The 24,238-nt window shown below is 35.5% G+C and overlaps 1 protein-coding gene across 6 annotated transcripts in view; it reads right to left on the reverse strand.

Annotated features, from left to right (window-relative positions):
* hth (Meis homeobox homothorax) overlaps positions 1-24,238 on the reverse strand; it is a 273,708-nt gene that overhangs the window by 141,495 nt on the left and 107,975 nt on the right. The window lies entirely within an intron of this gene.

Here is a 24,238-nt window from a genome sequence, read left to right on the forward strand (position 1 = left end):
AGTTTGTTTTCAATATGGCATATATAATGACACTAAAGAAATATGAAAATACTGTACAGCTGTTTTTTTTGTATATATTTTTATATATTTTTATTTTTATTTATTTATATTTACATACGTACTAACCGAATTTTATTTAATAAATTAGTTTCAGAAATAATATTTAGTTTTTAAATTTAAATCTTATTGGTCAAAAAATGTGACGTCAACTTTAAGAACCAATGAAACGTCTTACAATATTGTTATAATAATAGAAAGATAATCAAGAATCATATTATAGTCAATATAAAAACTATAACGAGTACAGAACAAAAATGAATATATAAATAGAGATAGAAATAAATATAGTAAGAAGAAACAGATCAGAGATATTATGAAAGAAAGTGTCTCAACAAGTAGAATAAAACCTGATAGAAATGTTTATTTAAGATTAATCTACAGAGCCCTAAAATGTGACATCTTATAGGAATTAGATTTCACTATCCACTAATTTTATCTTAATATTCAATACAATACAAACACCAAGGAAATATGAAAATGCAGTAAAGCTGATTTTATGTATTTGTGTTTTTATATATATTTATTTTAATTTATTTATTTTTACATACGTATTAATTGAACTTTATTTAACTAATTTATTTAATACATTAAATTAATTTTTTTATTTACATTTTATTAGTCATAAAATATGACATCAACTGGTTTAAGAACGACAAAATCTCTTCTTTATAGGTGCCTGTAATCCAATTAAAATAAGAAATCAGATTCCTCGAAGGCGATCATAGTATCATCTAGTTACTGGATGATGCGAAACTATTATCCAGAGACCTCTATTGAGTTGTGTTTCTGTTAATCTAGCCTCAACTATTAAAATTAATTCCTGGTCTCAGTATATTGTGGGTTTATGATAAACATCGATGTGGTGATGATTTAAATAGTGTTCATTTGTAATTTTAATTGAAGTATATAATATATGGGCATACTTATGCAAATCGGCAGACGCTTTGAATACGTTCATTACACAGATAGAAAAATACGAGATAAATCGTGAGATCTGTTGATGGCTCAAATATCTCGAGCACGAGCTAACAATCATTACTATTCTCGACCGTAATTTTCTGCATGCTTTAAAATACTGTTAATTCCATACCGTGGGAGAAATAAAATTCGATGTTCGCGACGCCAATTTTAATTATTCAATTTCGCAACCGTACGTATATACGTTTGTTGTCATTGCATGCGTCTATGGTCACATTTAACAATTCCCGGACTGATGGTCGGTAAAGAGCTTCTCGTATATAAACGGGCTTCTGCGAAGAACGCTCCTTTTTTTCAGGTCCGTTCCTCCGCAACGAAACAGCCACCATTCAGTTAGCTGAACGTGTGAAATTAGTGTTTGGTTGCATCGCACAGACACTTCGCAGGAACCATTAAAAAATGGTTATGATCAATGAATAGCCGTGACTGCCCAATAGACATACACCTTCATTTTACTGCCTAACTGTACAGCGCGCGACGATGAAAAAAAAGCCAGCCAGCCTCATCGAACGGCTCAAAAGGTTCTTCTCTCGCAGGCGCCAGTTCGATATCATGGATAATTTTCCCACAATATTACCCAGTTAAATTTACGACTTGGTGATAAGGCCGTACTTTTATTGCGAAATTATGCTTACGTAGATCGATGATGGAGATGTCAAAGATATATTTACTTCGTTTTGTAATTTCAGCCTGACGGCATCGTCATAACGTCTCACAAAGTCATTCATATTGTTTAATTAAATATTTTCTGATATTTGTTTAAAAATTGAACATGAATAATTAAAATAGATTGTTGAACAGGTCAATTGAAAAGTCCCCGGCCTACGATAGTAAAACACATTGTCACAAGTCCGTGTCACAAGCACCGTGTCACAAGTCCGTGAAAACGATGGCAAAAATCCATCCATCCAGATCCATTCATCCATTCTCCAGATCTGGCCCCCAGCGACTATTTCTTGTTCTCAGGTCTCAAAAGAATTCTCGCTGGGAAGAAATTTTCATCGAATGAAGAGGTGATCGCCGAAATTGAGGTCTATTTTGAAGCAAAGAACAAATCGTACTACAAAAATGGCATCGAAAAGTTGGAGGGTCGCTATAATCAGTGTATCACCCTTGAAGGGAAATATGTTGAATAAAAAAAACTAATTTTGCCAAAAAAATGTGATTTACTATAGTAGGCCGGAGACTTTTCAATTGACCTGTTAGTACCAACAAAAAACAGAGAACAAATACCGAACAAAAATGAGTATAGAAATAGAGATACTGCGAAGAAATAGAGAATAAAACAGACTAGAGAGTTAAATAAAGAAACCATGAAATAAATTGTCACAACAACTAGAATAAAAATCTGATTTCTGTTATTTGAATTTTTTTCTTTGTTCAAGATTAGTCTACAAAGCACCAGGTATTTGTTAAAAAACGTACATTTTGATATCCTAGATATTATAGCGATTAGATTTCAATATGCACTAATTTTATTGTTCAAGTTCGAATACAATATTTCAGATCCAACCTTCAACAACAACAATGTGAGATGAACACTGTACATGCTCTATGGTATGACGACACCTACAAATATTGAAGTTAACCTACGGTCGACAAAGGTGTGCGAAAAAAAAGTGAGACTGGATGAATACAAAAATGTTGAAATGTTACATTTGCTCTACGTCAATGGACTTATCCGGAAGTTGAAGAGACAAAAACCCTTTGTTTCAAACATATTTAGAGGGCACTAGTGGGAGTACATCCATCAAAAGCTATTTAATTAAAAATCACATACACTTACGATATTTTGAAGACTTAAAGGTTAAAAACGGTGATTATTTGACACACACACACATCTGATATTGTTTCTTGACTGTATTTTTATCAGGACCTAATACGGAACGGGTACTGGGTACTATGAGCAGAAAATGAAACGAAACCGTAAAAGTGACCGGACAATGATCCAGGTGACCGAGAAAAGGTCCTTTCCTTAAAAAAAGCGCCATTAATTTCGCGTTGTCCGTGATTTAACGGCGAGGGTCCGTATACGATCTAGCACGCAGCAAGACCATCTCCATAAAGGCGAACCATAACCTGCCCATATGGGCATAAATCTGTCGGTCGGGAGAGCGAACAACATCGCATACATTTGCGATATTTATAAAGCGGCGGGTGTGTGGGCGAGAATAACCCCGCAAGAGCGGCGCGCTTTGCTATCAGGTTCAATAAAGACTCTGCCACGATGATAAATAATAAAGGCAGAGACGTCTAGGCCGTGAGATCTCTCCGGGGGAAATGTACAGACATGACACTCCACTCTCTGGATGCGCGGCATCGCGGAGAAGAGAGGAAAAAAAACGACGAAAAAGCAACAGTCGGGGAACGTGTCGGGACTGATCTCTTCTATCGCGCGGATGAAACGGAAATATTCAGCAGCAATGGAACAACAGTTCCTTTTATGCGTTACACCGTTTCGAACGACTTTAACAAGAATTAATTATTAACTGCATTCATATTCCTACAAAATCGTGGAATAAGTTTTTTATTAATCTCTTTGAACTTTAATAATATGCCCGTGGACAATAAGCATTATTACATGATTTCGGTTATATAATATAAACATCCTGACATGAAGAAGATCACCTCAGTAAGTGATCTGCTGTATAACTTATAATCTAAATCTTATTTTAGATACTACTTATTTTAAAGTATATCCTAAAGACTATTCTATTTTATTCTAGAGATGATTAAATCTCCCTTTATGTGTCTATTAATCAGTTCGTACGGTAGTTTGCATTTAAGCCTACGCACTTCACTGTCATCGCGCACCTTTAACTGTTTGGCGAGTGCATTGGGATGCACTAATAGTCTTTCAGAGTACTTCGCACTGACACTTCGAATAATACTAGTTATGGATTCTAAGGGGACATCGCGCTGAATCAGTTTATTGGACACATAATATGGGGCATCGACGATGACTAGCTACACTTTATTCTGGAACCTCTGGAGGATATTTATGTTAGATTTGCTAGTACCCCCCAGTTCAATACCATAGGTCCAAATGGACCTAAGTATTGACTTATTCAGCAAAACCTTGTTATCTAATGATAATTAAGATTTACGCCCTATCAGTCAATACATTTGGTTTAGTTTAAGCCCAAGCATTTTGCGTTTTGTCACTGCTTTTTTCCATGTCAAAACGTTGATCAAAATGCATTTCCAGTTATTTAACGTTGTCATGATTATTCAATTTTACTAAGGGAAATGTTCTTCTACAAAAGGGTGGATGTCACATGGGTGGATTTTGCCTCATTTGCTTTGATACGCCATGTTTTCAACCACAATTCGACTTTGTTAAAATGAAGTTGGAGGTTTCTTGTGGCTGATAGTGGATCCTCGTGGAATGATAAAACCGCAGTAGTAAAAAACAGTAGTGTTGTTTGTTCCTTAATTGTTAATTCTTTATAAGGATTAATAATTCCTTCCAAGGGTTACGAGAGCGTTAACCGCCAACATTTTGATGAAAGTTATGTCTTGTTAGATTTAACATTAGAAGACTCTGTATAATATTTGAAAATATTAAAAAATCTACCGGGCTAAACATTTTAACAATTTTTTTGTTTGTTCATTTGCCACAGGCAATAATTATCTAATAATAAAATAATTATCCTAGATCCTAGATAAACAAGTTGGATAAGACTGGACATTTCAAGAAGTAAGTCGTGTCCAGATATACTCTGGTTGGTCAAAATGATATTTTAAATTAAACAAACAGTGGTTTTAAATATTTTATGTATAAAATGACTTATGCATTAATTATGAGCGATTAAGAAAGTTTAACATTATTTCAGGTGTTTCTTTACTGTCCATTTTAATTGTGCATTAGCATAAGACAACGAACATTATAATAAATAAAAAAAGCTAAACAAACATGCACCAAATTAATGAATTTAAAGTAACGTACGTTCCGCATGAACAGTAGGTTTTTTTAACAGTTTTTTTCGATGTCTTTTTCCACACCTTGTTAGAATTTAATGGAACTACAGACGCGGTACTATACCGGCAACTGCCTAATTGTTATTCCAACTGTTGGCGACTGGGCAATGAAGCATATTACCTCTTTTTTTCCACTGAATTCGAAACGGAGGGCGCGCAATTTTTCGGATTTTTTTTTGTATTGGACCTCAGTGAACTTTAACATAACTATCGGTCGGGTATTATTAAACATACGGTTTGGTTACTGTTTTTTTCTGGTGTTATAAATACCATATGTCTTTTTACACTTAACATATTGTCTGTTATTTTTAAAGAGGATTGACACCTTGCGGAATGACATTTATATATTGTGTATTATAACGAATAACAGATTGGAATTGTTAAAGAAATTAATTATAAGTTTCTTATAATAATTTTAAATAGCGATGTGATATCATATTTGAGTGTTGCATTTTTTTTAATATATATATTTTTAACTTATCAGCTGTAAGTATTCATATCTTGGAATAGTTCTACTATGTGTTGAGATTTTCTTTAATATATATTTTTAACTTTAATGGTAAGATACAGGCATTTGGTAAATTGCTAAAGTTGTGGCATTCATATCTTGGAACTACTATGGAATTTTGCTTAAGACAGTTTCAATTAAAAGTAACACTAGTAACTATTCAAGCTAAAATTAAAAGTAACACTCTACAAGTTTATGTGGTTTGGTTCGCTTAAATATTCTGATTTCGTGCGTATTGTCCAATAGCTATATTACTTATACGTTGCTGTGATTTAGAAATATTTTTTCATGTTTTAATAATATTATAGTCGGTGTAATGTCTTACCTCATACGTACAAACAGGCTTTAGAATTTACTTATAAAGTAATCTATTTGATTTTAGATTGAGTTGATCTTTGTTTCTACTTTTTCATTAATGTGATTTTTTCAATTTAACAGAGTTATTTCACTGATTCTGTTCGACGAATTAGATTTCCGTCTGTTCGCCGAAACGCAAAACTGAAGTGGGTATATTTCGATCTATGAGAATTGTAATTAAAGACTTAAGATGATAAAAAATATAACTTTGTCCATTTTTTTTGGTATAAAATAGATATTTTATCAAATCGAAATCGTTTTCCGGATCACAAGCACGGACTCTCTTGCGTCCGGAGACAGTAATTCGATTTTTGTCCGTATTGACGTCAATGTTGTTCCGGCGCCCAATCTATATCATAAAATAATCAGCGGATGCGCGACTCCAAACAGACATTCCTGCTGAATTAAACAGGAACGAGTTTTGTTCCAATTAGGGATCGCGAGCGATTCTGCGATTAATTACTCAACAAACCGTTAGGGGGCGTTTCGAGCCGATGAAAAATTAAAAAGACCATAATTGGCGACAAGTAAATCGAGTTAGCAGGAAGCAGCAGCAGCAATCGATATTGTTCTTGTGCGCCGCGAACCTATAACGCATTACCCGACAGTCCCCTCCACCGCCCCCCTGACCCCCTTCGTTCGACCGTCCTACCCCCCTGGCGGCATTTTTCCCCGGCTTTTAACCGATGTATTTGTCTTTTGATTAGGTCTGTTGATATTACGGCATCAATTAATATCGCATTACAGACATTCTTGTAGTGAGGAGAATGGGAGGGTGAACTTGATCGCTTCAGCTATTAATATTTTTACCTAAGCCTCTATTAAGAAGATTACGTAGCACACGTTATTCAATAAGGCCATATATAGCATCGTTGTTGGCAAAATGGAATGATATCTGGATAGTACTAAACTTCAAAGAATCAAAATACGTCATTGCAATATTCAATTTAAAAAGTACAGAGCTTTTGTTGAGTTCCTTTTCTAATATTGAAATAAAGTGATGGTGGTGCTATAATTAGCATTATGAAGATGTTGCAATAAAGAAATTAATTAATACTGAGTAGTAACTGATTTTAAACGGTCCCAGAAAATCGACAGTTCTAAAAACATGCAAAGTATCCGCAAAATACCTATGGAAAATGTATATCTTCTGTTTTTTTATTAAACCTCAGACTGATTGAATATTTTTTTGTATTCAACTTTATTATATATTTAGAACTTCACCAATATGCCCGTGGACAATAAGTATTCTTATATGATTTCCGTTATATAATATAAACATCCTCACATGTAGAAGATCGCTACAGTAAGTGATCTGCTGTACAACTTATTGTAATAATAATATATGTAATAATCTAAATCTTATTCTAGATACTATTCTAACTTATTCTAGATATTATTAAATATCACTATGTGTCTATTAATCGTACGTTTGAGCCTATGTACTACACTGTCATTGCGCACATTTGCATTGGTAGTCTTTCAGATACTTCAAACATTCAAACACTTCGAATTACACTCGTTATTGGTTCTAAGGGGATATCCCGCTGAATCAGTTACGTAATATGGGACATCGACGATGACTCGCAACACTTTATTCTAGAAACTCTGGAGGATAGCTATGTTAGATTTGCTAGTTGTACCCCACAGTTCAATACCATAGATCCAGATGGGCCCAAATATTGACTTATACAGCAAAACCTTGTAATCTAATGATAATTTAGATTTACGTCCTATAGGCTGATTGAATATGAATGAATTTAATTATCTTCTTGTTGAAACCAATACACTAGTTAATATTAGTAAACCTTATACCCATCAACACCTATAACAGAAGAATGGAAGATATTGTTTTCCTTTCAGAACGGGAATAGAAGAATTTTTCTGAAATTTAGAAAATGTAAATTTCGAAAGTGGGAATTGTCTAGTTCACTATAAAACATGTTTGAACTTTGCTGTACTGCATTTCTGAAGAAGGTATTTTCCTTGTGAAGTAATAAGAGAAGTATTAGCATTCGTATTATTTAAATACATTGCCAGAATATCTTCAAATTCATTAGTAACATTAAGCATAATCTTAGATGCAGTGAGATTGGTATATAGCATGAAAATAACAAGTTTTACAGTACATATATGAATTCCGGTTGGTCAGATTCTGAAGACAAATTCTTTTAAAAGGTGATCAACAGAATGATCAATGAATGATTCAAATGAGAAATAGGAAAAAATAATGGGATATATCATAATTAACGTCGTCCAGATAACCTACTACATACACAAATAACTAATGCATTGTGAAGTAGAACATATCCAATTTAAAAATCTTACGCTGCAACAACATTGGCTCAAATTCGGTTTAATTAATTTTATGAATGCCTTCGCGTTTACGATATATAGTAAGCTATGCGCGTACAATTACAATAATTACGTTAGAATTTAATATTAAAAAAGACCATAAAACAAGGATAATTAGCTGTACGGATGATGATGATGATAAATGTCAGTTTATATGACGAAAGGAATTCCACAGATTGATTAATTTTAATTAATAATTATAACACGCTTCGAGAGCGGTAGAATCACGATCATCAATTATTCCCCTGTTAGCACGTAAATATAAATAAACAATTTTATGGATTCTGACGGTTCATTTAATGTCTCTTTACGGTACGAAACATGTACCGGTGTTGTTAGGATGGGATTGTCAAAAATTATAAGTGAAGATATAAAAGTACTCACTGAAACTTTATTACATTGCGTAAATATCTTAGTTGCTTCAACACTTCAACCGCTTCCAGGGCGTCATCTTGACTTCATTAAGGATATTTAAATGAATTCGAAAAGGTTATTCCCGAAATCGTATTCAACAATTATAAGGTGATTGCATGTATTTTAATCAGCGATATCTATAGGTGAAAATGCGAAGTATAAATGTAAACAACTGTTAAACAACTTAATCTAACAGTTAAATTCGTTTCTATAATTCTTAAAAAAATATATTTTATTGCTAACTATTATTATTATATATTATATACTATAGTCTATCCAGCGACAATCTATAGTTCCGTTCTCACATCTTACATCTTTCACTCACGCACTATCACACAAGGTCCCAGGGTGCATGTCCTCTTTAGTCTACGAACGAGAGCGTCATCTATGCAATAGCTGAAGCGCCTCTGGATTTACATGAAGGTGTAGCCTGTTTTCGTGTTTCTCAGCGAACCTGATTTGAACACCTGATTGTAGATCAGTATGTTATTATGAATTGGCATTTCAGATTTTCTTCCAAGGAGCCAATATAGCGGTATATATTTTAAGTTTGTTTTGTGTTTGTGTCCATTTCAATTTGCATATGTACTATAGCGCCTTTCAATTACAAAACTGTTTCAAGTAAAACAGATTTTACCTCAATTAGTTTTATTCTCCCATGTTTGGTCCAGTCTCTTTATGGATGCTTCTAGATTTTTGTCCACTTTTAACAGTGTTATATCCTTAGCAAATATAGTTGTCGTAATTTCCTCGAGTTTTGGTATGTCACTAGTATAAAGGAGATAGATGATAGGTCCTAGAACGCTGCCTTGAGGCACTTTCGCTTGTATTTCTTTTAGTTAAGAATATTCTCCTTCTGGTCTTATTCTGACGAGATTATTAGAGATATATACATTAGATATATGGAAACTGGTGACTTGTGCTACGACTAGAAAAACTGCAGATCATATTTGTTTTTCTTCCAAAGAACGCTGAATGATATTTTTTATTCTATGGACCTGGTCTAGTTTTAATAATGGATTTTTTAATATATACATAAAATAAGAGTTTTCCATTTGGTATTTTGAATTATTTAGTGTATATTGACGTTAATCATAGAACTTTCAAAATAACATTTTTAACATTCATTGATTTTGACAAAATCTGCTGCCGCGGCAAATAAAGCACCTTTAAAATGTATGGTGATGCAGATTGGCTATATACGAAATGTCGGTTTTTGGTATCAACGAATTAAAAGTAGTACTTACTCTCAAATAACTTCCAGAGAGTTAGTTGATAGACAGAAATAAGAATGTCTGGAGATTTACAACTGAAAATATCCAAAAAGAGCGTAAATGGTTAACACATGAGGACGAATCGAATGAAATTGGGGATGGAAATATCTACCAAGATCGCTTGGACATGTTGATCGAAGTATTGTTGCAATAAAAGCAATAAAAGACCCGCGGAATTTAAATAGACCTAGTTTATTGTAGGATCTTTTTGCATGACAACTCTTAACCATATATTTGAACGAGTTGCAGCTCTAATACTTTTCCTGCATGAACCGTATTCACCAGACATAACATCTTCTAATTACCATTTGTTTAGATTGTTGCAGTATGGCTTAGCTGATATACTGTTTCGAAAGTTTGAAAAAGTCTGAAAATGGACCGATGATTGGATCGGTGACATCGTTCTTTCGAAGTAAATACAGAAACATTTGTAAAAAATAGAGAATATTTTTAGAGCTTATTAAATACCTTTCCAAATGAAAAAAAAGATCAGAAAACATACGAGCATTTGATTTTGTTACTTGAAACCAGGAAGTTATTTCGAGACTTGATTAAAAAAATATCTTAGCGTTTCTGTATGTGTGGCATTTCTGATTTACAACCTATTTGGATCATTAAACTCCGCAGGAACAGTAATGGTCCCACGTCGTTTTCCAGACCAAACAATAACAATGCGTCCAGCTCAAGGGAAAAGACGTGGTAGTGGACGGGAGGGGACGAGCGCGGAAGGGGGGCGGGGAATCAACCACCGCCACTATTTCATTTTAACGGTCTCCGTAGTACGGAATTGCATTAAATTGCTTCTTTTGCTGGAGTTTAGGTCGGCCGGCGGGACCATTAGTCCACTCCGGCAGGAAACGGTCCTGCCACTGGAACAGGATTGATGGATGGCCTCTATTTTGCTTCCCCTCGATTCTATTTCGGCTCGATGGGCACCGATCCTTTCCTATTCGGGTCCTTTGGGGTTTTTCCGAAAGTATATTTGCTTGAATGTTTTTTTCTACTTGTGCATTTTTGTCTTTATTATATTCACATGATAAAATAAAACAATATTACGTAACTGTAATCTCCGTTTATTCTTCATATTTCGAAGGACTCGTCCGTAGATAATTTAATGATCCGTATGAGAAAGTGTCAGTTATATTTCATAATAAATATATGAGACACGGTCTCGATGAAACATACCGATTGATGATGCAAATCAATGCAAGCGTAACGCGACAGATGGGCGTGGGGATAAAATTAAGGATGCTCACGGTTAAATCTCCAAAACAAGAGCGTCGCACTTGAAAAACCATCAGTGAGGGACGTCAGCTCCTCGGGGACATCGCTTAATTCGTTACTTGACTGACGCCCTCGATTAGGCTTGTCACCCTCCTCTACAACAGGACTTATCCATTTTCTACTATTTAGTTAAAAGTTAATTTGATGCTGATGCCCGTGCTGCTTACGGGGGCGGGGGAGAAGACGAAGATACGTCATATACGGGAGTCGTTTAAAAATATCCTTTCTCTTTTAGTCCTCATCAAAATTTTATGTTATAATTTTTTCCTTTAATTCTCATCAAAATTTTATTCAAAAACTTTTGTATGCTCTATTTTTAAATGTACGAATATATATTAAGGGAATTGGTATATTTCTGTTTGCAATGATATTATCATATTGATAATCGGGCTGAATGATCTTCTAGTTAAGATAAATAAGGTGAATGATCTTCTAAATGAAGGAACTACAAGTGTACGCAAAGAAAATTCAAAGCTGTCTGTCTCAGAATGATTATTTCGCCAATATTTCTCCGGCTTACGATTCTACTTGGTTCTTATCGATATCGGTTTGGAAATGATGTTATTTGATCTAAATTGGATGACCAATATTCGCCGAATAGATCGAAATATGTAAACTGCAAAGAGCTGAACAGGTATGAATAAAAAATTATTTACATCATCCATGATGATGGTATGATGAAGTGAGGGATACAACTAGCAAATTCAATACAGCTATGCTCCAGAGGTTTCAAAATAATGTGCTGCGTGCCATCGTTGACAACCCATATTACGCCAGTAAGAAACTAATTCAGCGCGATATTCCTCCGCAAACCTTAACGAGTGTGATCAAAAAGTGTCAGTGTAGTCTGAAAGAGTGAAATTAAATTAAATTCTAGTTTATAAGCTATATAACTTATTTAAGCGGTTTTCTACATGTCATTTTATAATATAAATCCCATTAAATGTTTACTGCCCATTGGGAAAATTATGGACTGATAAGAGAGTAATCCAAAAAATCCTTGACGATAGTGGCATTAGTTGATAATACTGAACGATACTTGGCTGATAAATTGAACTAACCAAACCAGTCTTCATTAAGTTAAAAATATTTTTTTTAAACTGGTAGATGAACGTGGCTTTTGCTTTATGTAACACCTTTAGGAAGGACCCCTCGTAAGATCAGTGAGACCATCGTCCCCGTGCTGCCGTGATTATTAAATCAACACCAACGACTGAATTATTCAAATGTAAAATCCTTCACCCTTGCTTTGGCTCTAAGCTGATTATCTGAACGGTTGTAAGAATTATACTGAATTAGTGGAATGAATGGCTTTGTAGTGACGGTTCTCCCGACCTCTCGGGGGGTGCCCCGTTCTGTCGGACATATTTGCGACGATTCCCGTTTTGTTTGCGGTTTAATGGGGGAGAAAAAGGAATTTTTGTCGATATCTTTTCTCTGGAAAATTCGAACAATGCCAGTCTTGAGCTTTGCCTCCTTATTACAGTGTTCCTTTTTGTTTTATTAAAATACAAATATATTTTTTACCAAAAAATATATATTTGTATTTTATGGTGGTGTTTCATGAAAATCCTAAAGGCTAAATCAAATGATTTATTGTTTATAGAACCAGTATTATTTGACACTAATTCCTTTATTTTACCGATCATATAATACTTGAGCACCAGATCGAGAGAGTATGGCAAAGTACGATTTCAATTACTAATAATTGTACTATGAAACATTTGAGAAGGAGATGTAATGCTAAACTAATGTACATTTAAAAAGATGTCAGTATTCCTTCCTTTCTACAGAAATTTGATGAGTTTTCGATGAACTTAAATGTTGCTGATGTTGCTGGCACATACTGGCTAAATGAAAACAACTTAAAGTTAACTTAATGTATTGGCTTGGCGGATTCTTAGATAACAAAATTTTGCTATACAAATCAATACTTAGATTCATCTAGCTCTGGGGTATATCTAACATAGTCATCATACAATAGTTCAAAACCAAGCAAAAAGTCGACTGCTGCTTACTTTCGGGCTCATACGAATATATCCATGATTCGTCACCTATCACTATTTGATAAACGTCTTTAGAAACACCGAGATTGTCAAATTATGTGGTATCCAACGCAAAGTGTTCATGTAAAATCGCATATTCATTGATTGAAGCACTCTTGTTGTGATAATTCCCGTCGGAAATCGTAAAAAATCATCACATGAAAATGTTCACGATTCAGTTCCATTTTTTCCGAGACGAAACATTCAACTAAATATAAAATAAACAAATAGCGTCCGAGCGACAAAATGTTCTGAGTACGTATATCGTCAAAAATGTTCCGATGGAACCTTCAGATGGACTCACATCACAACAGTGTTGCCAATTTCCTAAATATAAATAGTGACCCTCGTACTAAAAAAAAACATAACACAAATGTCTGATGATAAAAATACTAGTGAGATTTTAAAACATTCAAGATATTGAAATAAGACGTGTTCGTTATCATCGCGGGTCTTTTTCCCATTTTTCAGTGACACGCTTTTGATAGTAGTTCGCGTTCGTCGTATTAGCTGGGCGAGACGACGATGGTTCTCCACCGGCCGGGCCCAAAAAGATCGTTCCCGATGCTGAACACGAACTAAAACTCTTTGTAAACAGAATAGGCCATCAACGTGCGGAATAACCAATGATAAGCCGTTGCGGTTTTCTATGTATAGCCTTTACACGATACTGCGACGGCTCTGACCATAACGGAACCTTTAAATTGAATTTTAATATAGAGGATTTCTTGTTTTATCGCCGATGCCCATACGTCATTCGTAACTGTTGTTCGTACCTTTTTTCCGTCTCGGTAAACCGTACGTTCCGTTTTCTTTCAACCTTGTCGTTAAACCATTAACCGTCAACCACGTAAAATTATCAATTTTATCGATTTCTCCTAGTTATAACAAGAGCTCCCAATCGTACTTTATCTGGTATCATTCGTACGGCGGTTTACGGAAAAAACGATAAAATTGACAACATTGCATTTTTGATTTTCATTAATTTCTTCCTTACATTCTGTCGTATCATTCATAATTAAATATAACGATCTTTGAATAATATAAATATTAAATTTAATACAGTAACGTATAGTTCTTCATCATCCTGCTAATTCTACAATGTTGTCAAATGTATGAAATAATTCTATAATATCCGGATTAAAAAAAACTGATTATCTCTAAAAACTATCGGTCATAAAATGACCAAAGTTTACACAGATCGATGGCATTTTTTAGCAGGAAAAAAAAAACCTCTTCATTTCCTCCCATCATCCCATAAACAGCTAGAACGATTCTATCATCAGACGGCAATAAAACAACCACCTGACTATTCTAAATAATGTTTTGCTACGACAAAACTGATGTAAAAAAGACACTTTAACGACGCTTAATAAGCGCACGAAGAGAGTTATGGCTTCTGTTTGGCCAGAAAAAACCGCTTGAAACGATGCCTTTGACCTTTCTGATAAAAATCGCAGCAGCCTAGTGGGAAATCAGACATTAAACTGCGCTAAAGTCGTCAAAATTGTCTTGTACGAGGGAAATGCTATAAATTTCGAAAATAAATAACCGTACTGAGATTTGTTACGCTAATAGCTTGGATACTAGTTTTAGTGAGACAACATTATGGTAAATTTTGCTGGTTATTATTGCATTTTTAGTACTATTTTATTAAACTATTTTGGTATATATCAAGTTTTTTACTTAAAAAGCACTTAAAAAGTGGGTTTATTAGAGTGTTGACCAATGGACATTATTGGTGAGAAAATGGGGGGCTCTAGTGCTCTAGAGCAGGTAATTCCTACTTATTTGATGAAAATTTCGCTATGCAGACTAATATTTCAGATATTAAGTCAGAGTGAGCTAAATTTGAGGAATAAGTTGGAGATTTCGAAACAATTCATGCCAAAATTCATTTATTCTAATGATTATTTGAGTTGTATGAATAGATGATTTTTAAATCAAGTCTTTGTTCATTAATTTTTGCTCCCAACTAGTCTAGAAAATAACAATAATAATTTGAGTTTATGTAATAAGTGATTCTAAAATACGATTATGAAATTTTGGTTACATTTTATCTCTTCTCTAAAAAAATTAAACTTCAGCTGTTTTATAACGTAAATTTAAATTGTAACCAGGAAATCATGTGACTTGCAGAATATATTACTTTTGCCTAGATACGATTTCGTGTAGTTTGTTTGTTATTCGAACAAATAGATTGGCTATGGTGATTAATATAAGTTAACCCTGGTATATCTATTTTAGCGATTGTCTATCTCTCGCAGTTTGCACGTCGAAAAAATCGATTCTCCACATTGCCGACTTCCTAGACCTAACGGTTTTCGAATTAGCATCGGACGTCCAAACGGCCTGATTATATGTAAAATATTTACGTCTCTACATACTCAGATAACCACTCAGTTCTTAAGTGCAGCTAGATATATCTCTTCACTGTAAATATGTATTTTGATTACGCCTAACGGTAACATTATCTTCAATGAGTCTGAAGCATTTCAATCGTTTCGAAAATGATCTTGTAACTACTTTCAACCTGAACAACATCTGCATCGAATTATTCCGCGTTTGTTCGCTTCCTTGGCCGAGCTGATTGAAGATATATTTCTTATGGTCTCGTTGGAAACGTCCTTTCCGAAAGATATTTACGATATTCGATGGTACTCCAGTTTTATCATCTAGATTACAATAATTATTGGCGAGCTGACTTTCGCGGTAATAGTTGTGGACAAGCATACGACAGAAAAATTGGTTTAGTACTTAGTTTTATATGTGTAAGCGTTTCAATTTGATATATTAGGTGTTGGTTCGTCAAACTGATACAATATCTATAAATTGAAATATTTCCGTCATATTCTATAACTTCCTACCATTATTCTGGGGATTCGACGAATCCGCTTGCTAGTCAAGCCATGCTGCATCTATCTTGATTCATCAATTGCTCAACTGTCTGAACGTTCTTTGAGAGTTTGAATCGGGGTTTCGTCCAGTAACTCTATCAATTAATTGTCTTCAAAATTTTTCTGGTAGTTCTTTGTTATTAGTATCAGAACGATTATATATATAATCAATCGTGTATCAATACGCGACTAACAGGAAAATACATATGTTTATAGAAATTACATGAATAATTACATCGAAGATTATCTAGAGCTTAGTGATCCAATTTTTTTGCAACTATTTGTAACGTTGAGATTTTTTGTGGTAAAACAATTAATATCGTTTATAATTAAAAATAAACGCAGAAAGTAAGTGTGAAAAGCGGTGTTTTACTATCTTAACACAAACTGAATAAATAGCTGCAAATACCAGCCACGCAAGACGAGATTGTTTGTCTTTCCCACTATAAAACCAACCCCGGAATAGCAAAACAGAACCAAACGTTCGACGTTACGCGTGTCCATTGTTGCTTAATTGGAGTTTACAACCATTCGATCCATTAACCCAAAAAGAGAACGACGAAAAAAGAGTGAACACATTCTCATCCACCCCATAGTCTGTCGGTGATGACCGAACAAAAAGGACGTCTGCAAAAGACGCACCCCATCTGCAGTAGACATCGGCGTGCACCAGGTCCGGAAGGGAGCGAAAGAGAGACAGAGACAAACACAGAGAGAGAGAGAGAGAAAAATCGATGGAAGGGAACGAAAACCCTGATAAAAAATGCAGTTTTTGGTCCAGTCTTATCACGTAAAAGAGGAAAATTTAATTTGTCGTTTTGCTAGGAGGTGATGTACGACTTTGGGCGCCCCCGAGCTGACGACGCTTTCGCGGCGTCGCTCCCATATCCCCGTCAGAGTCTTGCCGGCGCTTCCTCCGTGATCTATGGCTCCCCGATGGTTCAGGTAGAGCCATTTTCAGCGATAAGCTGTGGAATTTCCATCGACGAATTCTAATTTCCACGGAAAGTTCTCGTGTCTGACTTTGCTCAGGATATAAATTCTCCAGATAATTTCTCAGGAGGAACTTCGGAATTGAAATCGTAAAATTGGAGCGACACCTCCGAATGCCTTAAGTGTAAACACACAATCCAGAGTCTGTCCAAATCATTGTAGTTTGTAATGCTGTTTTTTATTTACGATATTTGAATTATATTAAATTATTTTATTACTTTACTAATCACTTAATTTCGTTATTCGATTGTTTTGAACTCAATATGAAGCTCTATTATACTAAAATACTATACAGATGTATACAGACATACTGACAAATACAGATGTGTTATATTAGAGATAAATTCAAAATTTCTTCACATTTATTCCTCCTGTTAAATATCCCACTGAACTATTAGATCACACACCTTGATTTTATCTTAGAAATTCCAATAAATTATGTTTTAAATGATACAACTATCGTAGCTTTTCTTTTTTCATTTATCCAGCTTGTTGTATTAGTAATTTCTCTTCAGTACATCTTAATATATGTCCCAGCTACTTGACCGTGTTTTACTTATCCACGTTTTAGTCTTTTGTTTCTTGGCATATTCTCGGATATCAGGTTTTTCAATTAGGACGGGTCGACGTTGATAGCCTGTATCAATATACAATGTATACCATGCATACGCCTTCTTGTCATACTGTTTTATATATGCTTATTGTAAATTATTTCGTTCTACTCTTCGTGGTTTCTACTTAGGTTACTATTATTTTTATGAATTTCTTAGTTTCTTAGCATGGTTGACATACCCGCCTTTCCTCCGTGAACTTAAACTCTTGTTCATTCAATGAATTGCCTTTTATGTTATTTGTTTTAGAGTATATATTGCAACGATTGTTACGCTTTTCTTTATACAATATCTTTAACTTCTGCTTTCTTATTATATTTTAAAAGGATCTGCATTTAATGATCACATTAGCATGGATTAAATTGTCCTGTATAATATGCGTTGCGTCAAACGACTTTATTTGGAAACAGCTATTATAATTTTGAATGTTGGTCAAGAAGTGGTTAGAATTACTTCTTAGTTAATGCCGTATAGTATCGAATAGATTGTTATATCTCCAAATGTTACTCATTTATTCATAATCATCATCTTAATCATAATCTCTTTCAGATCGCAGTGGAATGCAAGCACTGGTTCTGCGGAGTCGCTCAATTTCATTGTGTCGTGCTCGCTGTTGTTGTGTTTGATGTGCGCTTTTTTATATCCTGCGGAGTGTTATCAACTTCATTTATAATCACTCTTGAACGCAACTGTGATGTACCAATAAGACTATTTATCACTTTATGTCTGTTGGTCATCAGTGTGATTAATACGTCAGATAGTTAGCATTTGATTGATTTCGACGACCTAAGTCAGTCAAAGAAAGTTCTCGGGTTCGAAATGCCCTTGTGACTAAATAATAACACACGTTAAATACATTTACAAAGTATGCTTTACCATAAACTATATATTCCAACTCTATTCTTGGTAAACGTTACTCGACCGCATTACAATACAACATGGAACTATCCTTAGCACAAAGCTATATCATACTTGACATGACTTATTAAAAAATAACTACATTTGTATGAAATATAAATCGTGGTAACCTATTAAACGGTCAGTGTCGAGAAATTATCTTCAATGTTTAATACATTATATCTTCTATAACTTGTGATAGTGATATGTTGTATGGAAAAACAAAATTTTTATTTTTACTCTTTTATTTGCAATTATTCCTTGTTTTCTTGCCATGTAAACCTTCTTTGAACTTCAAAATTTGTCAAATCGGTAGAGCCGTTGTCGAGTTTTAGCGAGACTAACGAACATCAACTCCTTTTTATAAGTATAGAAGATGAATTAATAATACAGATACTCCAAAGCTATATTATATGTTATGTATTATAGATTCAGTTAATCTATCTAGCCGAAAATATGCATCATTAATGACAAACTTTTCGATGCGAGACTTACACGAGTTTTTCTTTTTTAAACTGTACGTCGAACGACTATGACGATTTTCGACTAGGGGAGAGCGGCGATACGTCGACGCGTGCATCGATGAGTTATGACCCGTTACAAATCACAACGTATCAAAATGGACCATTAATCACGAGTAGCAGTTTCAATGAGACCAAATGGATGCAGCAGCGGCGACGGGGTCGAAGAGGAGCAGGAGAGCGGAGTGAGTTTCGAGATAAGAGCGCGATGGGGCGTAGGGGGAACGATGACGTAACGATACGACCGGAGCTGCCGCGACCGGTGAATCGGAAGAAACGTTGTAAAATCGCGTTCACAGCACAAAAACGTCATTAGCCGTTTCGCCGCGTAATCGACGCGGCTTCTCGCCGGTCCCCCTCGGCCGAAATTTCTTGATTCAATTTCGTTCGATTTATTTAATTTCCGTCCGCGCGACGAGGTCCCGGGCGCAAAGTCTGAGAGTGCGGGTGTCAATTGTCTGTGGAGATGTGGGCGAGATAATGAAATCCTTCTGCTCTCGCCGAATATCCCGCGCCGAAGATACGAGAACAACCTCTCGTTCCTCCCGGATGGTGACGATTAATAGACGTTTGACGACAACGAAAACACGTGTGCCTTCACTCGTAAATCTCGGACGGCGATTAGTTTTCACACCACGGTAACTCACGAAGTCGATGGTCGGCCACGGGTAATAACTTTGTGGTGATGCTCGGCCAACTTTATGGAACCCCACGTTTTATTTAACATTTTCCCGTAATTCCACTTGAATTCTTTGGCATCTATTCTAATATAATACTAAACACATCTAGGTGTGTCGGTAATTCTTCTCCACGTTTTTCGTCGAGGAAAACGCTATTTAAAATGCATAGTTGCAAAATGTATTTATTCATTAGTACTGGCAACTTCATCCTATACATTTTGCTCATTTCTCAGGCATATTAAAGCTCCTAAAAGAAGGAAATTCCAATCCATCTGACTACAGGCCCATCAGCCTGATTAGTTAACTTTCCAAACTTGCCGAAAAAGCGATATTACACGCGTTAAACAACTTCACAGACGCACACCACATAATCCCGAACGAACAATTCTAATATTCAAAGCAAAACAGCTCGGTCTACAGAATGGCTTAAGCTCCCTGATAGATTCATACTTGAACGGTAGGTACTTTCAAGTGAGGATCGGTGACGCAATCTCCTATCGTAAACAGATTTCCGCAACCCTATTCAACCTCTATATGACTGATTTCCCACTCCACAAACATTCCCACATATCATTTTATGCAGATGATATCGTTTTATTTTCACAATCGGTTATAGTCCGGACGCTATTCGCGACAGATTTCAAGTTCAATTTAACTAGGCGATTGCGTGGTACACATTCGCGCTGTAGATAAACCCGAGCAAAACTCTGTGCTATTCTGTTCCACCTCAAGAAAGAGTTCCGCGCCTATCATCTCCAAATTGATAAAGTTCCTATCCCCTGGCTCCAGAAAGTATCATACCTCGGTCTCGAGTTCGACCGCAAATTCCAATGGTCAGGTCAAATACACAGCACGCTATTTGCAAAGGCAATGATATGTACAGCCTATTTCCACCCCTCTGCAGGAAAAGTAAACGCCCAATCGCCCAGAAAGCAACTCTGTACAAAATGCTAGTCCGTCCAGTCTGCGCCAGAGCACAGGTGTGGTACAGGTCTCTGAGAGACAACTTGAACTACTCTAAGTGTTCCAATCCAAAAAAGTCCGCGCGCTGCTCAATGGTCCATAGATTATGAGGAACGTCAACACTCACCTCGAATCAGGTATACCGTTTGTGAAGAATCTCACGGACATACTCAGTGTAAGTTTCTCCATAGGCGCCTTAGGATACGACAACACCTTGATTAAATCCCTACTCATCCACAAACCTCGGGAGTAAACCAACTACGACAATCCCAGTCGTAAGCCAGAGTCTTTGTCGCCCGTAAAACACTTCACTACCCCGAACCAGAAGCGACAGCAGCAAAAGACCATTTGTTAGGCATGTTATGAATGCAATATCAAAAAAAAAAAAACAGTTTCGCATTTGAGCTAAACTATTCATCGAGCCTTTGTGTATATTCTAAACCAGTGAAATGCCGTTCTGCAATCTGCATCGATACAAAAATGTAAGGTCTCCATTTCAGGATGAAATGTGATAATGAATGAAATGATAAAACTTCCCATCCAAGTGGTTTCAACACTTCTTCAACTGATTTTGCTATTATGCTGCAAAATTATCTAATCATGTCTTGTAGCGTATTGTGGACGTTTTTTGCACTTAAAATCAACCAATGCACAGTTTAAATTGCTTCTTTAGGTTTCAATAGTTCATAACAAACGGCTTCAATTTGGTTCCACCAGACACAGGGTATGGGTCTTGTAAGCAAAGAGATTTGGCTTTGCTGTCGTATTGGATGCAGATATGACTTCCTTTCATACCTTTGAAGCCGCGATTCAGTGCAGGTTTTTCAATTTTCTTTTTGTTGCTATCATTTATCCTTTAATGTTGTTATATTTGCTGTTTTATTTGGTCCTAATATATCATTCTTAGGCTTTTATCGATTTATTTTGCCACTGCCTTAGTTTTTGCCTCCTACAACACTGTTGGTCTGATTAAGTCTTTTAAATATTCTTATATTTGTCTATTTTAATAGATGTTTACTTTACAAACAATATTTTGTTCGCAAAGAATGCTTTGTGTCTTATTTCTATTCTTTATTTCTTTAGAATATCAGAATGTATATATATATATATATATATATATATATATGTATCAAAATCCATTTGTCTGCTGATTACAGGATGTTCTAAATATTTGGTGCTTGAGGTTAGAATTTTAATCCATCTGATACTAGATGACATTTTTGCTTACCAAAACTTTTTACTAAATTTGAAAAAAATATTATAGAAATGAAGAAACTAATGAATGCTATGAAAACTAAGTGAGATCTTTTGAAAGGAAGTCAACATTTTTGTTATTTGTGTCCAACCTGATGGATGTTACGATGCCGTAATGAAAGGACGGTTTATTTTCGCAAGAAGAAAGCTGACAGAACTCGCGTGAAACCTTTACGAGACTGACGAATTCCCCAGTAACATCGTGGAGGATAATTGCGTCTGAAAAGTATTTATAATTAACCGAGTATTTATACCGCTAGTGTTCGGGTCTCGGCAGTAGAGACGGCCAGGATAGACGCGATTTGCATCGACGCCGCCGCCGACGACGCCTCACCCGGAATCACTTAGCCGAGTGCCGGGGGTCTGGGGCGCATTATCATTTTATCGACTTCAAATGGCTTGTAAGCGGAGATGCTGGGACCGTTCCTTCCCCCACTTCTTCGAGGAATGGCCTAATACAGGAGACGGCGATGGGTCGTAATCGACGGCGGAGCTTCCCTCCTGCAAACAGGTGGATTTGCTGAATTTATGGCCGTGGAGACGGTACAGGCAGCTGCTACCCGCCCGCTTCGCTATGTGTGGGTTATTGAATTAAAACATTTTCGAGGCTACACGACGATCAGACAACACCAATATCAATTAGTCAACACTCTTTTGCTTCCTTTTTATTTTCCTTCTTTTCATTATAGAGGAAAATATATACATATCGAATCATTAAGGATGGAAGTAAGAGAGAAACAAAAAATAACCATCAACGTATTCATTACATTGAAATCGGTTATACGATAACGTCAACATGTAAATTTAATTACCAAGCTCTTAGGGTCATTCATACAAATCGATGTTTTTCATAAAGTTTTAGTACTAAATCTCACAGTATAATGCAAATTGAATTATTGAAGACATTTATTGGAGCTTACCGAGGAAATATCTTAAAACAAAAAATAGGTTCATATCCAGATTTTTAGCAACGCTATTAAGTCCACATGATGAAAATGTATTAGGTACTTGCATGATTGTCTAATACTTTTTTTTAATATGAAAAAGGCATTTATTGCGAAAAATTGGTACACTAATCAAAATATCATCGATTATTTTCTACAACTTCGTATTTCTCCGACAAGATGCCGGTACAGTGTCGAAAGAATGATGATGAAGAATGTTTCAACCATCGATCCATTTTCACATTTCTCCAGCACTTCGGAACTGTGTGTCAGCCAAGCCAGTACGATGAGTTCGTTGACTATTTTGCCTCCAATTTTTGTTGGTATTTTTGTAATAATATATAGTCCAAACTGTTCATTTTGGGTTGGTAAACATCTTGAGTAACAGTTTCATTCTATTTTAGCAGCTCGTAATACATTATACCTTGTTGATATCAACAAAAGCACAGTATCGATGTGGATAGCTCTCGTGGACTGACTCATGTATTTTTGCACTAGGGGATTGTGATAATAGTCACTTTTCATAGCCAGTCATAATATGCATAATAATAATACAGAAAATTCTACTCTACCTCTCCAGGATGTTCTTGACTACCAAAATACCAAAACATCTAATATGTCTATATATATCGACTATTGTGCTATAAATAACTCGTTTTATAGCGACCGTAAATATGGAAAGTAAGATGTAATTATGAAAAATAATATTGTTACCAATTAATTTAACATTTTGTCGCCGGATTGTTTTACATCAGTAACGTGCTAAAATATTGAAATGGACGATCTATTGATGTTGAAAAACATTTTAAGTAGCAAATGAAGCCAATTAGATAATACAAAGTCCGATGGTGATATTTTCCGAAGACAGAAAGAAACGTCGAAACATCCTATTTCGCCGGTTGATATAAATCTGTTCTCGGCCTTCTATGACTGTCACAAAAAAATCAACACGTCCAAAACGTCGACAACGTCATCTCGGAATCCAGTGGCGTGGTGGCCAGAGACACCCACGCGTCCCGGCGATCGACCATAACGACATTTCGGTCCGAAATAATATATCGTCGAACGGTGTACGTAGTGACGGAATCTTCGCACTGCCTCGCGTACTACACGTAAAATATGTAAAATTGTCTCGGAGTTTTCCTCGTTTTTTTTTCGTTTTTGGTCGACGCGTCGCGTTTAGCGGCGGTAAAATAAAAATAGCGAAACGCGCGGTATGTAG

This window comes from Rhynchophorus ferrugineus, unplaced genomic scaffold (genome assembly GCF_030347505.1).
Source record: "Rhynchophorus ferrugineus isolate W39M unplaced genomic scaffold, kcgeb_rfMv2 rfM4, whole genome shotgun sequence".
NCBI lineage: Eukaryota > Metazoa > Arthropoda > Insecta > Coleoptera > Curculionidae > Rhynchophorus > Rhynchophorus ferrugineus.